This window comes from Macaca nemestrina, chromosome 3 (assembly GCF_043159975.1).
Source record: "Macaca nemestrina isolate mMacNem1 chromosome 3, mMacNem.hap1, whole genome shotgun sequence".
In the NCBI taxonomy this organism is placed as follows: domain Eukaryota; kingdom Metazoa; phylum Chordata; class Mammalia; order Primates; family Cercopithecidae; genus Macaca; species Macaca nemestrina.
In genome coordinates, this window is record NC_092127.1 from 181,484,217 (window position 1) to 181,503,202 (window position 18,986).

The following is an 18,986-nucleotide window of genomic DNA, read 5'->3' on the forward strand; positions in this document are numbered from 1 at the left end:
GGCTCCATTCCCTTCATATCCCACTTGAATTTGCACAACTACTCTGCACCACTGACTTTAGTATCTGTCTTGTAAATAGGGTCACAGTTCCTCAGCCAGATCCCGATGGATAAAAGGAACCATGTCCCCACCCTGAGTCAAACGGGTCTTCAAGAAACCCTCTTTGAGCCCACTCTGCCCCCAAGCTGCCTCCCAAAGATGCAGCATCTGTCCTGGCAGAGTGTGAGCAGGAAGGCTGCCTTGCCAGGCTCCTGACTCCCAGTGCTGTGTGGTGCTGGTGAGCTGAGCAGATCTTTGAGGGGCCAGACCAGGTGGAAGTTCCTACCCTAAGCAGCTCAGGGCAGGGACAGACCAAATCCACGTGCACCAAATGGGGCCGTGACAAACCCTTCTGCGGGAATATCTGTGATCTCAGGAATGACCCTGAGAGGACACTGCTCTGATGCTCTGATGGGACTGAGGGGAGTTCCAAGCTTCCAGGGTGCTGGGCAGTGTCTGCCCAGAGAGTGGCTGTTCCCAATGTCAATCAGGCAGGAAGGGGAGGGTGCTGGGACAGGAAGTAGCTTGGAGGTGGGCCTTAGGCTGGCAGAAGTTGCTGCTTTCTTCTCTGTGAGTTCCTTTCTCCTGGATCTGGACCCCAGAAGTTCCCAGACATAGGGAGGAGGGGTGCCAGGTGATGGGGATGATGGAGGTGGTGGCCACTGCCCTGGAGGAGGCTGAGCCAGTCAAGGGACGGCTGTGGGCAGCCTTGAGGGTTCTGAGAGCAGCCATGCACAGCAGTGGGCAGTTGTCAGTTACTCTGTTTATGTTTAGGTCTTCTCTAAAATCTTGCTAAACAATCAGGTTTGATCTCATTTGGGTTAGGGCAAATTGAGGAAATAGATCAGGTATTCAGGCATAGATCAGAGTTTAAAGAACAGGCAAGCCTCGCCATGCCAGGGATATGATGACACTAGTGAGGTCCCAAGGGAAAGGGGGGCCTCAGTGGCAAGACTTCCATGGCCCTCCCATGTTGGAGAATCTCCCTGGCTGCTGCCAACCTTGGAGAATCAAGGGGAGCATTTGATCAGGATGCCATTGAGGGAGGCAGAGCCACCCCAGTGACTGAAGCCCTTCTCAGTGGGTTTTCTGCCCAAAGACTCGTGTCAAGGATTGTGTGCCAAGGGTCAGGCGTGTTTGTAAGGACAGAGGGAGCCAGCAGGGAGCCAAGAGAATCTGTCCCAGAAAGCCTAGGTTTAAACTCCAGACTCCAAGGATCAGAGCAGGAGCAGAGAGTGGGTTACAGAACTTGGGGTTGGGAAACCTTATTGGTGCTCTTCCATATCTCTTTTGATCTCATTTCCTAGCCCTGCACTGGACCCATCCAGGCTTCTTTGCTGTTCCCTGAACACACGAAGCTGGCCCCTTTTCCCCAGACTTTGCACTGTACTTTGCCTGGAACTTGCTTCCCTCGGTTATCCACTTTACTCAAGTCCTCTCAAATATCTGACAGAGAGGTCTCTGACCACCCCATGGAAAAGAACAACTCTTATCTATCCCTTACACATTCTCTTACTACGCAACACTAATTTCCTACAATTATATTCTGCAGTATGTTTATTTGTTTTTTCTCTCATTATTGTCTGTTTGCCACAGTAGAGTGTAAGCACCATGAAGACAGGAACTGTGTCTTGACCACTGTTGACTTCCAAGCACCTCAAATAGGACCTATCACATAGAAGTTTCAATCCATATTTGTTGAGTGAATGAAGACAACAGGTGTCAACTTAGCTTCTACTACAGTTCTAAGACTTTTGCTTCAAGAGGTGGGAAGATGCCAGAGGCAATGGTGAGGAGCCATGGCTCTTTCCACCTGGCCCTTTCTCCTATCTGTCCCCCTATCTTTCTGTTACTTGGTCATTTCTCCCAAGATCTGTCCCTTCAAAGGGTTCTTCGACTCCACCCATACATTTATTCTTCCTTGCCTGTGCTCTTGCTGTTGCCTCTTACTGTTCCCTCTTACTGTTCCCTCTTCATTCTCAGCTTTCCAAAATCTTGCTCCTCTCTAAGGCCAGAACTTACTCATCCTTCAAGGGCTCACTGGAGGCTCTGTAACCTTTTTGGTAAAGTCATACCAGGTGAAACTAATATTCCTTTTCCTTGGATCCCAGAACCTTTTCCTGATACTTTGATTAAGGCATTTTTACAATCTGACATAATTAAGACCTATGAAAGGACAAAGGCTCTATCCTCCCTGGAAGATAGGGAGGTTTTTTTGGTTTGTTTGTTTGTTTGTTTCTGTTTTTGTTTTCTTTTTTTGAGACAGGGTCTGACTTGGTCACTCTGTCAGCCAGGCTGGATTACAGTGGCATGATCATAGCTCACTGCAGTCAAATTATGAGCTCCAGCATCATCCCTACTCAGCCTCCTGAGTAGCTGGGACTACAGGCACAAGCCTGTCTAAGTTTTTTCTTAATTTTTAATAGAGTCAAGGTCTCCATATGTTGCTCAGGCTTGTCTTGAACTCCTGGCCTCAAATGAGTCTCCCACCTCAGCCTCCCTGGGATTACAGGTGCAAGCCACAGCACCCGGCTGGGATTCTTAAAGACATGAATGAAGTGCCGGTATCTCTAGTGATTTGCACATAACAAATGCCCAATTAATGTTTGCTTAACTGAATAAAATTGACATTATTCTCTGAGAATTAGGTGGGGAAAATGAAGTGAATTTGAATGTGGGCTGCATGCTACACACTGGGGTAATAATGCCATAACATACTTTATTTCCAAAAACCCTCCTGGCAATCTTACTGAAGTGTATTACTATCCCTGTTTTGTAGAGGATGGTCAGAGAAGTTATGTGAGCTGCCCAGGGTTACACGGCTACTGAGAGACAGAACCAGGGTTTGAAGTCAGATTTATATATTTAAAGACAAGATGACTTATACTCATTTAAATTATTTTTATCACTATAAATTCAGGATGGGATTCCAGTAGACAGCATAGCTACACATCAGGCATAGATTTGGAAGCATATTTCTACATGCCTAAAGGTAAAAGCCATGTGTCCTTTCTCCATGAGGATGAGAACACTTTTATATAGTCTTTTTGTGTGGAAAGAGCCTAAACTACACAAAGACCTGCCCCAGATGAATCAAAACAATTGACCACGGTGAGGTCACATAAACTGGTGATACCTAGTTAACTTCTTCTCTTGAGGCCAGAGCTAGTGTTGGCACACTTGGGACTCGAGAAGGCAAGAGAGGTATTTATAGCAACAGTGACAGCTGACTGCAAGTATTCATATGACGATTAAATTTATTCTAGGAAATCTTATAAATATTGAGTTTAATAGCTGTCACTTTGAGTTCATCAGCTGAAGTAACAGTTTAGAATTCATATTTGAAAAACTCCATTAAAGCTAAAGTGTAGAAAAATAGAGGGCTACCCTGGAGTGGTATCTTAGGGCAAATGTAGCTCCCTGAATTTAGCTTGGTCCCTAAAGAAGTAAAACTTTACAATAGTTAAGTGAACCAAAATCTTTGCCATATCAAAACTAACCATAAAAACGCATCTTTCCAATGAATGCAGCTTGCCCTTTAATAGAACATATCAGAGCATGAAAATTATCCTTTAAAGCATGTCCACTAACTCCTTCTTCAACTAAATGCTAAAGGAGTGAAAATGAATGCATTCTAAAACTTTCATGCTTTTTTCCCCCAGAAAAGCAGGTTCCCAAAATATCTAAACTGTAAACTTTGAATAACAGCAACGCTTTTAAAAAACCTAAAAAACTGTATAAAGAAGGGCTACATTTATATATTTACAGTTATTTGTTTTTCTTAAAGTTTTCCTCTTGATAATAATTAAATTTAAATGCTTTTTCATAGAAAATCTTGAAAATACACAAAAATTAAAAAGAGAAGAAAAAAGAAAAAGATTTTTGCCCAACCGCTCATAGAGGCAATCATGGTTAATGTGTTGATGTATTTTCTTTTCCCTGAGCTTTTGGTTTTCATAGTCCTTGGCTTTGCTGTTATTGAATTGTTCATCATTTGTTCTAAACAGTGCCAATGACCTCGCAGATGCAGGTTGTGGATAGCAGCAGATGTGGAGGTGGAGGCTGGGTGGCCAGTGACGCTGTGAGTCAGGTAAGTCACTTCTCCTGTCTAGACCGGACGTTTTCACAGGTTGGTTCTCAGAATCTGAGAAAAGCAGCGGACCCTCTTTCTGCAAATATTCATGATAGACCCACGCTTTGCATACAAGTTCAGGGCCCACATCCAAATCCTTTAGCGATCCAGGAGCCTCTCAGGTTAAACATCCTGAACTAGGTATCAGACTTCTTGACAGTTTGCAATGCTGCCTTCCCAAAGAAGCTTGCAAATGTCTCCATATATTATTTGAGTCAATGTGAGTTGTAAGTAAAGAAAGAAGGAGGAGAAACCCCTCTCAGATGGTCATCTGGGACTCTCTACTACAAACAGCCTTGCTATCTCCAGGAATCTCAAGCCATGCTTTCGGGGAGGAAAGTACGCTTCTGCGCATGATCCCAAGTTCACACTGCCAGCAACATCCAGACTAGCACAGTCTGTTTGTGCTGGGGTCAGTGGAGAAGAACCTATTAGTCAAGGTGCAAGGAAGGCTTTGTTTTTTCTGTCCCTGCACAATGACCCTGAATCATTACATGCCCTGGCATGCAGTTGGTGTCACATGGGTGTGATGACCACCTCTGGGTTCTGATCACATAGGGTCCAAAGGAACCAGAGAAATGACTCGATCTAAGAGGCACCAGCTTCCCAACCATCCCAATGTACTGTATGGTAACTGCACACACACCGCCCCCGCCCACCACCACCACCACCATCTCCTTCCCTAGGGACACAGCTAAGCTGACACCAGAGAAATGCAAACAACAAGCTCTGTCAAGGACAGAGCCAGGTGCTGGCAGGAAGGGCAGAGGGTTTAGTGTGGTCAGTTGGGTGCCCAGGGATGACTGATGTCCTGGAAATAACTTCTAATTGTAAGTCTGGAAGGGAGGATGCAATAGAAAGAAATGAGGAAGCTTCTACTCACTGACCACATATTGCAACTAGTACTGTGTGTATAGAAATTCTACTCTTCAAGCTTTTCAATAAACATTCAAGATAGGTATTGTTCAGCCATTGACCCAACAATATTATTGGCTGGTGGCTCTGTGCCAGACCATGGGGAGAGCAGAAGCAAACTGACCCAAGTTCCCGCTGCCATGGAGCTTACCTTCTAATGGGTTAGCATTCAGGAAAGAATTGGGCAAATGCATATAAGTGATGACAGGTGTGAGTGCACCAAAGGAAAGCTGAGCTGCCGGGTCAGCGAGTGGCAGGCAGTCAAGAAAGGCCTGGGGAGTGAGGGAGCTGTGGGGGTGTCTGGGGCTGACCCTTCTGCCCCCAGGCATGGGAGCAGTCAGTGCAAACGTCTCGAGAGACAGGCTGTTCGATGTTAAGGGAGGCCAGCAGGACTGGTGTCCAGTTAGAAAGAGGAAGGTGTGGGTGTTGGGGCTTAGGACAGATAGTTACAGGCCACACTGGGCACTTTGCACATTGTGCTGAGTGAGGAATGAGATAGTGTGTTGATCTGTATTGCGTTGCTCTAAAGAAATACCTGAGACTGGGTAATTTATAAAGAAAAGGTTTATTTGGTTCATAGTTCTGCAGGCTGTGCAGGAAGCATGCCACCAGTATCTGCTTCTGGTGAGGCCTCAGGAGCTTAAAATCATGGGGGAAGAAGGGAGAGCAAGCATGTCACAAGGTGAGAGAGGAAGCAAGAGAGAAGTGGAGAGGTCCCAGACTCTAACAACCAGATCTCCATGAATTCCTCACTGCTGGGAGGGCAGCAAACTATGCATGAATGATCCACCCCATGACCCAGACACCTCCCTGTAGGCCCCACCTTCAACACTGGGAATCACATTTCAACATGAGATTTGGAGGGGTCAAACATCCAAACTATAGCAGATGGGAACCGTCAGGGCAGTTGAGCAAAGACGTGACAGGATTTGGCTTCCATTATGAAAGCATTGCTAGGGCCACTGGGTGGAGAATTAGACCACAGAGGGGTCAGAGAGAAAGCAGGAGGCAAATCAGGAACTCCCCACCCCCTGCCATATTCAGATGATGATTCTCAGCTCACAAATGTGCCTCCAAAATCTGATGGCACCATGACCCTCTCTGTCCTGGATCACCTGGATCCTCAGGTGACTTCCCTCTGCCTTTAAAATGGAACATATACACGGGCACCCACGAGATCCCGCCTGATCTGCATGAGCCTCCCTCTGCGTTGCCTTGCTACCATGGAGTTGCCTTCTGTTCTCTCTCTCTCTCTTACTTGGTGATTCCACCCGAGACCGTGTTTCTGGTACTTACCTGGCCTGTGTACATTTCCCTGATGCCTGCGGTGTTCTCCTCCACCTCTTTATCTGCCTAAGACCTGGTCACTTTAACCATCTTCAACCTTCTTTTTCTCAGGGAAGCCGCTCCTGCCTCTCGCAGACCAGGCTGGGTAGGGCTCTATACAGCCTAGGGTTCCCCCCTCTACTTTGGCCACACTGCTCACTTTTGGGAGTACCTACTCTTTTTGGCCTCCTTCTTTGGGCTCCAGTCACCAAGGCCAGGTCAACTTCTCTCTTGCTCACCTGTCAGCACTTAAGCCAAGTGCACAATCTCAAAAACCTGATGGCACCACGACCATCCTGAATATTTGGACCCTTGACAAGGAATACTTTGTGAGGTGAACAGAATACTTGCCAACACCACACAGCTACTAAGTGGGCAGATCAAGAATCAAACTCCTGATTCCAACTTCTTCCCAGCCCCAGGACCTTCACACAAGTCTCAGTTTAGCCTCAGTTGGTGACAGCTGGTGAGTAAGACATTCAGTTTTTCTGGGTCTCTGTTTCCCCAACTATAAAATGACAGGGTTGGACGCTGAGTTTATTTCCAGGGCTCCAGGATCTACAAGTGCTCCCCCAGTCCATCTGACCACAAGAATTACCCAGGCCCGGGTATACTTGTAAGAATACTCACCTGAACCTGCAGAATCACAACTCCAGACGATGGACTTGGGATTCTGGTTCTGTTTGTTTGTTTATTCAAGTGCCCCAGGTGAATCTTATCACCAAATAAGTTTTGGAAATACATTTCTAAGGGACTCCTTCTCAAAGGAGTTTCCCAGAAGAGAAAGGTCAAAGAGGAGGCAAAAACATGATTGTAGTGGCTATTTCAACACAGCAACAGCTCCTTCTCAAATGTCTCCTCTCTATTATAAAAAGAAACTTTGCATCTGAGCCTGATATTTATTTATGTGAATTATTTTGAGGGGCGAATGGAAGTCTCCAGAACTTTCACTGAAAGTTCAGCTTCCTGGACAACTGTAAATAGCTCTGCCCTGACAAACTTTGTCCAAATGCTAATTAAAGAACACTCAAAAGGAGCACAAGCAGAGATGAGGACACTCTCAGAGCTCCTGAAAGGAGAGGCAGAAGCTCAGAGAGGTTAATCAGCTTATCTGAAGTCACACATCTGGTAGGTGGTAGAGGTGGAACCAGACCCAGCTTTCTGCATCCCTGGCTGGTATTTTCCCTTCTGAAACATAAGAGTGCATCAGGGCAATGTTGCTTCTGCACAGAAAACTGTGGTGCCCACACTTTGGAGCAAAAGGTGTTCCGAGAACACCACATGAGTGATGACCCGCCCCAAGGATAGTGCGTGGCAGGGAGTTGGCACCCTCAGATAGGGGTAACTGATCGACTAACCCCACCTTCTTGTCACTGTGATCTAGGAATAGGGCACTTTTCAGGCTTTTTCATTCTCTGCCTTATTGGGGTAAATTTTTGGAATACATTAGATAATTTTCCACCAGTCAAATGAAAATATGTTTGATGACTTAAAAAATAATCAGTGGGCTGGGTGTAGTGATCATGCCTGTAATCCCAGCACTTTGGCAGGCTAAGCTGGGAAGATCACTTGAGGCCAGGAGTTCAAGACCAGCTTGGGCCACATAATAAGCCCCCCATCTTTACAAAATGTTTAAAAATTTGCTGGATGTGGTGGTGCATTCCTGTAGTCCCAGTTACTTGAGAGACTGCGGAGGGAAGACCACTTGAGCCCAAGGGTTTGAGGCTGCAGTGAGCTGTGATTATACCACTGCACTCTGGCCTAGGTGACAGTGTAGGCCCCTGTTTCTTAAAATAATAACAATAATAATAATCAGTGCTTGATCAATAATGACCCAGTGCTAGACCAAGGGAGACAGACTTATTCTCATTCTGCCATTTCTTTACCTCTAGAACCTCAGCTTTCTCATCTGGAAAATGGGACGATGCCTCCATCATTGTGTGGTTCATGAGGGTTAGATGAGATACTACACAGTATCTGACACAGAGTCAGTCAGTATTTGTTAAACAAAGGAACGGACAAATGAATGAGAGGGAGGAAATAATTTGCTCTGTCCTGGATGTGAAATCTGTCCTCTTTCCTCCCTGCCTCTCAATGTCTCTATCAGCTGTGCAGTAACTGGAACTGGACCCTTCTGAATGAAGAATCTGTGGTTGAGGGGAGAGTGTGAGTCTACACACACTATGTGATAAAGGTAGACATGAGCATCAAATATAGAAACCCCCATAGAATCCATCGTCTTCTACTCAACGGAAGTGAGCTCTGGCTCAGTTGACCCCAGAGGAGGAGGGAGAGCATGCTTGGCAGGTTTAAATCCTACCCCTCTTCCTTTCCACCCTCCCTTCTTCCCTCCCTCCCTTCTTGCCTTCCTCCCTTCCTCCCTTTCTCCCTTCCTTCCTTGCTCCCTTCCTCCTTTCCTTCCTTCCTTCCTTCCTTCCTTCCTTCCTTCCTTCCTTCCTTCCTTCCTTCCTTCCTGCCTTCCCTCCCTCCCTCCCTCCCTCCTTCCTTCCTTCCATACATCCTCTCTTCCTTCCTTCCTTCCTTCCTTCCTTCCTTCCTTCCTTCCTTCTTTCCTTCCTTCCTTCCTTCCTTCCTTCCTTCCTTCCTTCCTTCCTTCCTTCCTTCCTTCCTTCCCTCCCATTTTCCTGCTTGAAAGATGGGGAGGGAAGAAAAAGGAAAAGTGCAAATTCTGGGAGGAGTTGGCACTTTTGAGTCAGAGACCTGGGATTTAATCACTTGTTCCCCACTGACTGACATGGTGACATTAGAAAAGACACCTGCCATCATGGGGCAGATACTCAATAAATACTTGTTGGAAATAATACATGTTAGTTGCTGGGCAAAGCTCTGTGTGTATTAACTCATTTGATCCTCACAATGTTATGCCATATTAGGTGCTAGCCACAATATACAGACGAGGGAACGGAAATACAAAGAGGTCAGGTAACTCACCAAGGGGACATAGACCGTAAATCACAGCCAATCTACCTCCAGAACACACACTTTTAACTCCTCTGATATAAAACACTCAATACACACAACTTCCTGGGGTCTCCTTTTTCTCATGTGCAGGTGGCTGGTGGGATGGGGCGACACTTGAGCCTAAGTCATTTCCAGTGCTAGGACTGGGACTAAGGAGAGAGAAATGTTCCCCCAAATCTCTGAATACCTCCAAGACTCAGGTCTGACATAGGAAAATGAGGAAGAAGCGGAGATTGCTTACCCAGGGTGGACAACGGGGAAAGCAGATGGGAGCAGAGACTCCAGAGAGTGACATGGAGGTGCAGCTTCTAAGAGGCCCCCGATCTACTGAGGACCAACTGTATCGTTTCCATAAACTCCTTACAATGACAGTGTAAAATAGGTACTGTTATTCCCACTTTGTCAATGACGAAATTGGAATTCTGAGTGATGAGAAAATATGTCCAAGATCACACAAGATATTGCGGACATAGCCTTCTACTTATGTCTGTTTGGCTCCAAAGTCCATGTTCTTCCTCCTATGCATACTCCACATTTTTGCCCAGAGCTGACCCTGCAGATAACATACTTGTCACGTCACAAAAACGTCTGGGACATGCTGTTGCAGAGCAATGCCTTCTACAGTGCACAGTTACAGTCATGTGCCACATAACAATGTTTAATCAACAACAGGCCACATATACACACCTTGGTCATCCCATAAGATTGTCGTACCATATTTTTACCGTACCTTTTCTATGTTTAGATATACAACTACTACCCATGTGTTACAGTGGCCTACAGTATTCAGTACAGTGACATGCGGTCCAAGTTTGTGGTCTAGGAGCAATAGCCTATACCATATGCATAGGTGTGTAGTAAGCTAGACCATCTACATTTGTGTAAGTGCACTCTGTGATATGTGCATAGCAAAATAGCCTTCGATGTATTTCCTCAGAACATATCCCCATCATTTAACAGCACATGACTGTACTTAAAATGTCTTCGAAACTCCACCATCAAAGTCATTGCCAACGTGGGCTGCTCTGAGTGGCATCTGGAAAGCTGGAGCAGGATGGAAGCTGACTCAAGAAGGAAGGTGGCTGGGAGGCTTAATATAAGCTCCTATAAGCCTCTTAATGCTATCCAGACATTAACACTGAGTGACACCCTGGGGTTTCCTGGCTTTAATTTAAGACTCAGGATAGATTGGCTAACGAAGATGCTGAGCAGCATGACAATGTCTATTAGCAAGGAATTTAATGGTCCTTTCCTAAATTAAAATATTAAGCTCCCTATGAATTACAAACTTGCTCCAATATAGTGCAGACCTTGGGCGAAAAAAATGAATCACAGACCGCTGGACCATGAGAAGAAGCTCAGAGATTCTGCTCTTGGATGAGGAAGCTGAGGTCAGGAAGTATTAGGTAGTTCCCCAAGTCTACGTATCTGGTCAAGGGCCAAGTCAGGCCTAGAACCTCCAGCCCCTGACCCCAGTCAGCACCCAGCCTTGGCCCATGGGTCAGGAACAAAAGAGATTTCCACTGAGATTAAAATCTGGACGTGGCCAGATAGTTCTGAGCACCTTTTGAAATGATTTGTTTGGTTTATTTGTTTCCAGATGTTTTTATCCATCTCCCAAACTAGACAGTAAACTTTTCCCTCCACTGTCTTGCTCTTGCTGTGTCCTGAACACTTGGCATGATGCCTACACACATAGAAGGTGTTCAGTAATATTTGTAGAAGAAAGGGAAGGAGGAAAGAGGGACAGAAATATCTGTTAGTACCTACAATATACCACACACTACAGTCACATTTCATTTTCTTTGCGTGTTAATATCTGTCTTTTCCCTCCCTCCCTCCCTCCCTCCCTCCCTCCCTCCCTCCCTCCTTCCTTCCTTCCTTCCTTCCTTCCTTCCTTCCTTCCTTCCTTCCTTCCCTCCTTCCTTCCTTCCTTCCTTCCTTCCTTCCTTCCTTCCTTCCTTCCTTCACAGGGTCTGGCTCTGTCACCCAGACTGGAGTCCAGTGGTGCAATCATGGCTCACTGCAGCCTTGACCTCCCAGGCTCATGTGATCCTCTCACTTCAGGCTTTCAAGTGACTGGGACTTCAGGAGTGCATCACTGTGCCCAGCTAATTTTTGTATTTTTGGTAGAGTCAGGGTTTTGGCATGTTGCCCAGGCTGGTCTTGAACTCCTGAACTCAAGCAATCTGCCTTCTTTGGCCTCCCAAAGTGCTAGGATTACAGGTGTGAGCCATCAAGCCCAGCCTATACCTCACTTCTTTCTAAAATACAGCTATAGTCCCCATTTCCGATGAGGAAACTTAGGTGCAGAGAGGTAAAGTGATGGGTTTAAACTGACTACTCAACTAACATGTAGCAGAGCTGGATTTGAATCCAGGTTTAGATGCTTATCCCATATTCTTTTCACTACACAACCTGCTTGCTGAGAATAAGCACTCACTCATTCAGCACGTATTTACTGTGCTCCAACTCTATGCCAGGCACAGTTCTAGGCTCCTGGGATATTTTAGTGAACAAAACAGATCAAGACCCCTGCCCTTGCAGAACGTACATTTCATGGGAATCTAAAATTTCAGTGATGTGGATCAGAGGAAAGGGCAACGGTCCCGAAATGAAACACCCAGGAGATGGACCTTTCGGGCCACCACTCGGTCAGCAGGGGCAGTGGAAGGGCCTCATCAGGAGGCTTTGTGGGTCGCGACCATCAGAGCTAGAACTTAAGAAGGTGTCAGGCCCTGAGTGGTGGGGGACCCCCAGAAATGCCGCATAGGTGCTGTAAGAGGCACTTGGTTTCCTGCTGAGGCGGGTGGAGGTGGGGCAGGGCATGGAGTCTTTCTAGCTGGGATGTAAGTGTAAAGGAGACCTTATTCTGTAGACCCAGGGTGTTGAGGCCGGTGGACAGTTGCTACATCTAATAGTTGCACTTTGCTTGCCAGCAACTAGGGGGAAAGAAGCAGCACAAGGAGAGGGTAAACCTAATGGATTATTCCAAAATGCCAAGCCCATGAACCAGCCCTGAGTACCCACCTGGGTGACTCCTGTCAGGCTCCTCTCTTCCCACATCTTTCTCCTCCCCGGTCCTCCTTCTGGGGTAATCTTCCTATAGCTAATGTCAAGCAGTTCTTCCTCTACAATCCTCAATGTCTCCCCATTGCCTTCAGATGGTCCCAATTCCTCAGCATGGGGTGTGAGCACCTCCACATCCCAAGCCCCTCCAACTTGCTGTTCTAGATTCATCTATCGTTATTCATTTTTACCAATATTATGTCCCAGCCCACACGATCCAGCCCCACCAAACCACTGACTGAATCTGAACATGCCTGTGTGTGCTGACCTCTCTGCCCAGGGCTCCTCTCCTCTTAGTCTTGTTCTTCATCTGACAAACTTTTCATTCTAATGAGTTAGCTGGAGCATCATAGCCCTGGGAAACCTTTTCTGGAAGGTTTCATGTGGGGTTGAACTGAGACTTCCTGCCTTATGGGCATGCTTATCTTGTACTCTCCCTTTATTGGTGCATGTAGAATTCCAAGTGGCATTGATTTGTTCCCCCCACTAGACAAATAACATTCTTGAAGGCCTGACTTGGTGTTAATTACCTCTGCATCCTTAGAGCCTAGTGCAGTTGGATGCAGAGCGATGCTCTGAAGAGTTTGTTTAGTGAAGGAAGGGAAGTGTGTGGATGAGCTATGGTCTTGGTCAGTATTGCAGAGTCACTCAAGGGGCCAGCACAAAATTTAAGGGCATTCCCAAACAGCTCATTAATTATAGTAAATAATACTTAATGCAATATTTTAAAAATCCATATTTATGCCCCAAATTCCATGAGACACACGCCTCAGAATGTAACATACAGACAGGATCTGAACCTGTACTTGCATGACAAATCACTTGCCTCCCCTTAATCCCAATGAGTGAGCAATGAGCTGGGACTTTGGGGGACTTTACACAGTACATGGAGTATGACGAGTCCACACAGTACATGAGTGGCTGAGTTAGCACTGCCACCATGAGACTGTAGAGGAGGGGATGGATTACAAAAGGAAGATGAGGGCAATGTTGAAGGTGGTGTGTTAATCAATCAGGGGTCACCAGAAGCCAACTCTGACTAATCATTCTCCCCAGAAGAGGAATATATCCAAAGGATATTGGATGGCTCCTGGCCCTGTCAGGAGGCTGGAGTTTGGAATCAGCACTCCAGGTCAGGTACAGCCTGATTAGGACACTACAGCTGGCATGTGGCACCACCCATACCACCACCCCTGCTGCTACTCTGATGTCTGATTGGCCTCCTGTCCTGCATCACACACTCCAGAGTGAAAGTCCCAGGCTGGAGTGGCCAACCAGCCAGGCCTTGGAAGGGTCATGCTTGGGTGTGTGACAGGTGCATGGGAGGACGATTGTTAGGTTTTTGTGGTGAAAAGTGCTGGGCTGTGTCCCACTGCTACTCTCCACAAATGGGGAGGAGGTCCCCAGCAAGAAAAGGGGTTGCATTGTTCGATCCACATGACCAATAACATAGGTAAGTTTGAATTTTCATCTTGGGAGACTGATGTTATTTATTAAAATAGAGAACTCTGGAGAAGGAACAAGCTTGTATTTTTTTTAAATGGCAGAAGGAAAATACTAAGTTGGTTTCACTTTTAGCAATGTGATTGGCCCCATCTAGGATGCATTTGGACTGTGTTTTATCATGAGGACGAGCTAGGGGGAGATTCAGGCCCTTTTGTACTTCCCTGCACAATTTTACCTGCCTCTCTCAGGGGTGGGATTGGGGTCCTTCTAAGGAAGGATCCTTGTGCCGCCCTAAATACAATCAGAGGTTGCATGGTCAGGAAGAGAGCACCAGCCCTTACTGGAACCCTCTGCCGTGCAGGTGCCATGCATGCCTTGTCTCATGTGAGACTCATGACACCCAGCAGTGCTACTGTTGTTAATTCTACTTTACAGGCGAGGAAATAAGGGCTCATAGAAGGTTAAGTATAAGAAGCTCAAGATGACATATAGAGTTAGGTGTGTCAGAGTCAGATTTGAACCCAAGTTGGTCTACCCCAGAGATCATGTTGCTGCCTGGCCAATAAAAGTGGTCCCTTATTTGTTAAGCCTTTGAGCATTTGACATTTTCCTTCCATAACACTTAATATGATGAAAATGGCTGAGCATATGAATGACAGTACTCTGCTTGCATGCTGACTCTGGTCTTTACTATAGATTCACCCAGCCCTTGGGTTTGCACCCTGCTTCCAGCACACCTTCCCTGCAGCCTGTTGAGGGGTGATATGGGTTGGCTGTGTCCCCACCCAAATCTCATCTTGAATTGTAGATCCCATAAATCCCTCTTGTCATAAGAGGGATCCAATGGGAGATAATTGAATCATTGGGGTGGGTTTTTCCTGTGCTGTTCTTGTGATAGTGAATGAGTCTCATGAGATCTGATGGTTTTATGAAGGCCAGTTCTGAACATGCTGTCTTGCCTGCCGCCGTGTAAGACATAACTTTGTTCTTCCTTCACCTTCCACCATGATTGTGAAGCCTCCCTAGCCATGTGGAACTGTGCATCCACTAAACCTCTTTTTCTTTATAAGTCGTGCAGTTTTGGGTATTTCTTCATGGCAGTATGAAAATGGACTAATACAAGGGGCTCTGGTGCCACCTCCATTTTCCAGCATTCCAGCCATTAACATTTTTTCTTCCTTTTTCTTTTTACCTTTTTATGATGAGAAATTTCAAACCTGTACCAAACAGACCCCTGATACCTATTACCCAGCTTTAATAATTTTACTGACTTAAATTTGACTTCAGTGTACCCTTACAATGTTCATTAGCATTCCTTGCATCTCTAGGTCTCCTTACCAGGGAATTTTTCCTTAGAATTCAATGTTAATTTTACTTACTTTGTTTTCTTTTTTTAAACCCGTCTTCAAATTTGGTATCTCTGAAAGCAACAAATCCTCTTTTTAGGTCTATGCATTTTAGTACTTCTCGACAGTATTAAATGGCTCCTGAAACATTGTGCAGAATGACATGCATATAAATGTTACCTTCTGCAAATTTGTAACTCAGTGAATCTCTAAAATCCTCTAACCTCAGCTCAGTTTTCCAAGGCCTTGTTTCCTCAGGCTTATGATCATTGCTTTGTCACATTCAGATAGATCCAGGTTTTGTTGTTGTTGTTCCTATTGCCTTTTTTTTTTACATTATTATTTTGCTAACCACTATCATTATTTGCCATTTAATAGAGTTTAATTGAGTAACTACAGTGTGTAAGCAGCCAAGTCCTAACAAAAAGTTTGTGGGGCTGGGATTGAAGTCACCTGTATGTCCATAAGTGTCAAGGAGGGAGCCTGACTGGCACAGACTAAATGCTCACTGAAAGCTCATCAAGAAAATGTCTTTACTTCCAGCCCTAGGTCTGAACATCGCTATCTGTATTTTCATGGTAAGGCCTTCCATCTTGGAAGTAGGAGGTGGGATTTGAAAACACATTAGCCGTTGATTCGCTTTGACTTTGAGCAAGCAGGTCTTTTCTGACAGTCACCCACATTCAGTTACTTCATCTGCCCTCTTGGGAGCTCTTTGAATAGGCCAGGCCTGCTCCTGCCCCAGGACCTGGCTTTGATTGTCCTCTGTCCTCACCACCTGGCTCACTCCTCAACCCCAAACCCTATCTCAGTGAGTCCTGCTGTAATTGCTGCTTCCAAGGCTCTCTCCTTCATTCGTTTCTTCTCTATTTTTAGAAGACTTATCAACTTTTAATGACTGTGTGTAAAAGTTGAGGTCAGGGATTATTGTTTTTATTCACGGATAGGTCCCTAATGCTAGCACCAAGCCTGGCATGGGCACACTGTAGGTGCTCAATAACTGTTTGTTGGATGAATTAAAGAATAAATGGCCGGGCGCGGTGGCACAAGCCTGTAATCCCAGCACTTTGGGAGGCCGAGACGGGTGGATCACGAGGTCAGGAGATCGAGACCATTCTGGCTAACACAGTGAAACCCCGTCTTTACTAAAAAATACAAAAAAACTAGCCGGGGAGGTGGCGGGCACCTGTAGTCCCAGCTACTCGGGAGGCTGAGACAGGAGAATGGCACAAACCCGGGAGGCGGAGCTTGCAGTGAGCCGAGATCTGGCCACTGCACTCCAGTCTGGGCGACAGAGTGAGACTCCGTCTCAAAAAAAAAAAAAAAAAAAAGAATAAATGATTTTGTATCTTGCAGAGATAATCAGTGAGCAAAAATTTCTGAAGCACTTTCTTAAGATTTGTCTTCTTGATAGCTGGTTTAGCATAGTTGTTAAAGGTTTGGCCTCCAGGACTGGTCAGACCCAAGACAGAATTGCACTTCTACCACGTGTCAGCTGGGTGATCTTAGGCAGGTCAATTTCTCTGAGCATCAGTTACTCCATCTATAATAATGAAACTGTTGCTGGTTGAATTATGTATCCCTAAAAGATATTAGAGTCCTATTGCCAGTACCTGTGAATGTGACTTTATTTGGAAATAGGGTCGTTGCAGATGATCAAGTTAAGATGAGGTCATGAGGGTGGACCCTAACCTATTCTGACTGGTGTCCTTTTTTAAAGAGGGAAACATGGATACAGAGACAGACATGTACAGAAGGAAGATGATGGCCAGACATGGGGAGAATTCCATCTAAAAACCAAGCAACATCTGGGGCTACGAAAAGCTAGGAGAGAATCCTGGAGCAGATCCCCCTCACCACTTTGAGGAGGAGCCAGCACTGCTAATACTTTGATTGTGGCCTCCAGACTGTGAGACGATACATTTCTGTTGTTTAAATCCCCCCAGTCTGTGCTACTTTGTTAGGCAGCCCCAGAAAATGAATATAGACATCATTTTATATACTTTCATAACATCTATGGAGATGCCCACTTATGTACCACTCACCTCATCTGAAAGTGTTTGTCAATGCCTGCTTTTCTTTCTAAACTGTGAGTTCTGCGAGGGCAGGGACTGTTTCCTGGTGTATTCCCACCACCTAGCCCCATCCTGGTGCATAACAGTTATTCAATGTGCTTCTATTTAGCTTGCTGGATAATACCTACTTCCTAGGATTATCTTAAACATTAAATGAAATACGTGTGTAAGGTGATTAGAGTAATGGTTTCCTCGACAAATGGTAACTGCTCTACTGCTCCTCTTACTATGAAAATAACAGTGTAGAGCCTGGCTCTGCAAACTTCAATTTCCTTCTCTGGAAAATGGGGATAAAAATGGCCCCCTATGAGGGTTTAATTAAATAACAGAATGTATGGAAACTACTTCACTCCGTTCCTGAGAAATGGTAGATAGTCAGCAAATGGCAGCAACAAGGACATAAAACTGCCCCGTGGATATATTTCATTTATCTTTTAGACAACTTTTACTGTTACTACATTTATTTGTCTGCTTAAAGAGCTTATAATTTCACTTTATTGCCTCTGCTTTCCTCTGGGATTTATTGAAGGCTATCATCTGCTAAGCAATTTCTCATTCAGTCCGTAGGATATTTTATTAATAGTCCTTCTATTCTTTTTTCTAAGTGCTTCTATGCTCAATCAGACTTAGGAGTAAAATTTGGAATTTTGGCAAGTGCTGGGCTACATTTGTAACAAGCATCCTGCCCCGTGTGCTGCAAACATGGAAGTGAGGAATACAAGGAGGCGGCGAGTACATTCCCTGAAACAGTTCACTTTGTAATTGTTCTGGGGCAGGCTGTCACTGGGGGTGATACGGCACAAATGTGAGAACTCCCCAGTGTCGTCCTTCTGAACTTCTTACTCTTACTCTTGCTGTCTTGGCTGTCAGGGTGTACAACTAAGAAGTCTGCGTGATTAGAGGCTTAATTACCCATCATAGTGAAGTCCAAGTTTCCCACAGTAGCCTTGGCTTTCTCTCATGCTTGGGCAGTGCACACCTTCTCTTCTGTGTTGTAGTAGGAAGGGTTCTGATGAGGATTCTGAGAGCTTTGAGCACTGGTCTGCCCCTTCTGTGACTGGGTAAATCACATATTCTGTGCGCCTCAACTCTTCCATCTGCCCGATGGGCCGATAATACCTACCCAGGTGGCTTGCTTTGAAGATTACAGGAGAAAACAAGTATCTAACAACTGCAAAAATCCTGTAACCAGAAGAAACTCACCTGCCCACAGGGCCAGGCAGGTACCATAACTGGGTCAAGTAGGGTGGATGCACAGGTAAGTCCGCTTCAGCTCATGACCGCAGTCCTTAGTATTTGCCAAAACTGCCGCCAGGGACCCCTCGCTTAATATATCTGATAATATTCTGCCTGAACTCAATCATTCCACCTGTGACTTAAAAAAAATCAAACCCTAGGTTTTGAACATATTTGGTTGTCACAGTCAGGAGTGAGAGATGTTGCCACTGGTGGGGTTGAATGTAGGGATGCTATTAAACATCCTAGAATATACAGAACAACCTCCCTCCACAGCAGGGAATTATTCAGCCCACAGTGTGGAGAGTCCTGAGATTTAAAAACTCCAATCTAGATCAATTTTCTGACTTGTAATTCTTCTTCCTTCTATATGAAAAGTGTTCTGAAAATTTCCCTCAAATTTAACCCAGGTTGGAAAGC

The 18,986-nt window shown here is 45.5% G+C and overlaps 1 protein-coding gene across 8 annotated transcripts in view; it reads left to right on the plus strand.

Moving 5' to 3' along the window:
• The first annotated feature begins 590 nt into the window (after nucleotides 1-590).
• LOC105487901 (prominin 1) overlaps nucleotides 591-18,986 on the plus strand; it is a 155,304-nt gene continuing 136,908 nt past the window's right edge. For 2 of the 8 annotated variants that reach the window (XM_071093833.1, XM_024794759.2), the window contains exons 1-2: nucleotides 1,658-1,828; nucleotides 4,047-4,129. The gene's annotated coding sequence lies outside the window, so the exon portion shown is untranslated. Of the gene's footprint in view, nucleotides 610-1,656; nucleotides 1,829-4,046; nucleotides 4,130-18,986 lie in introns of those variants that run through there. The other 6 variants (XM_011751556.3, XM_011751557.3, XM_024794760.2 and 3 more) reach the window with 4 other exon arrangements.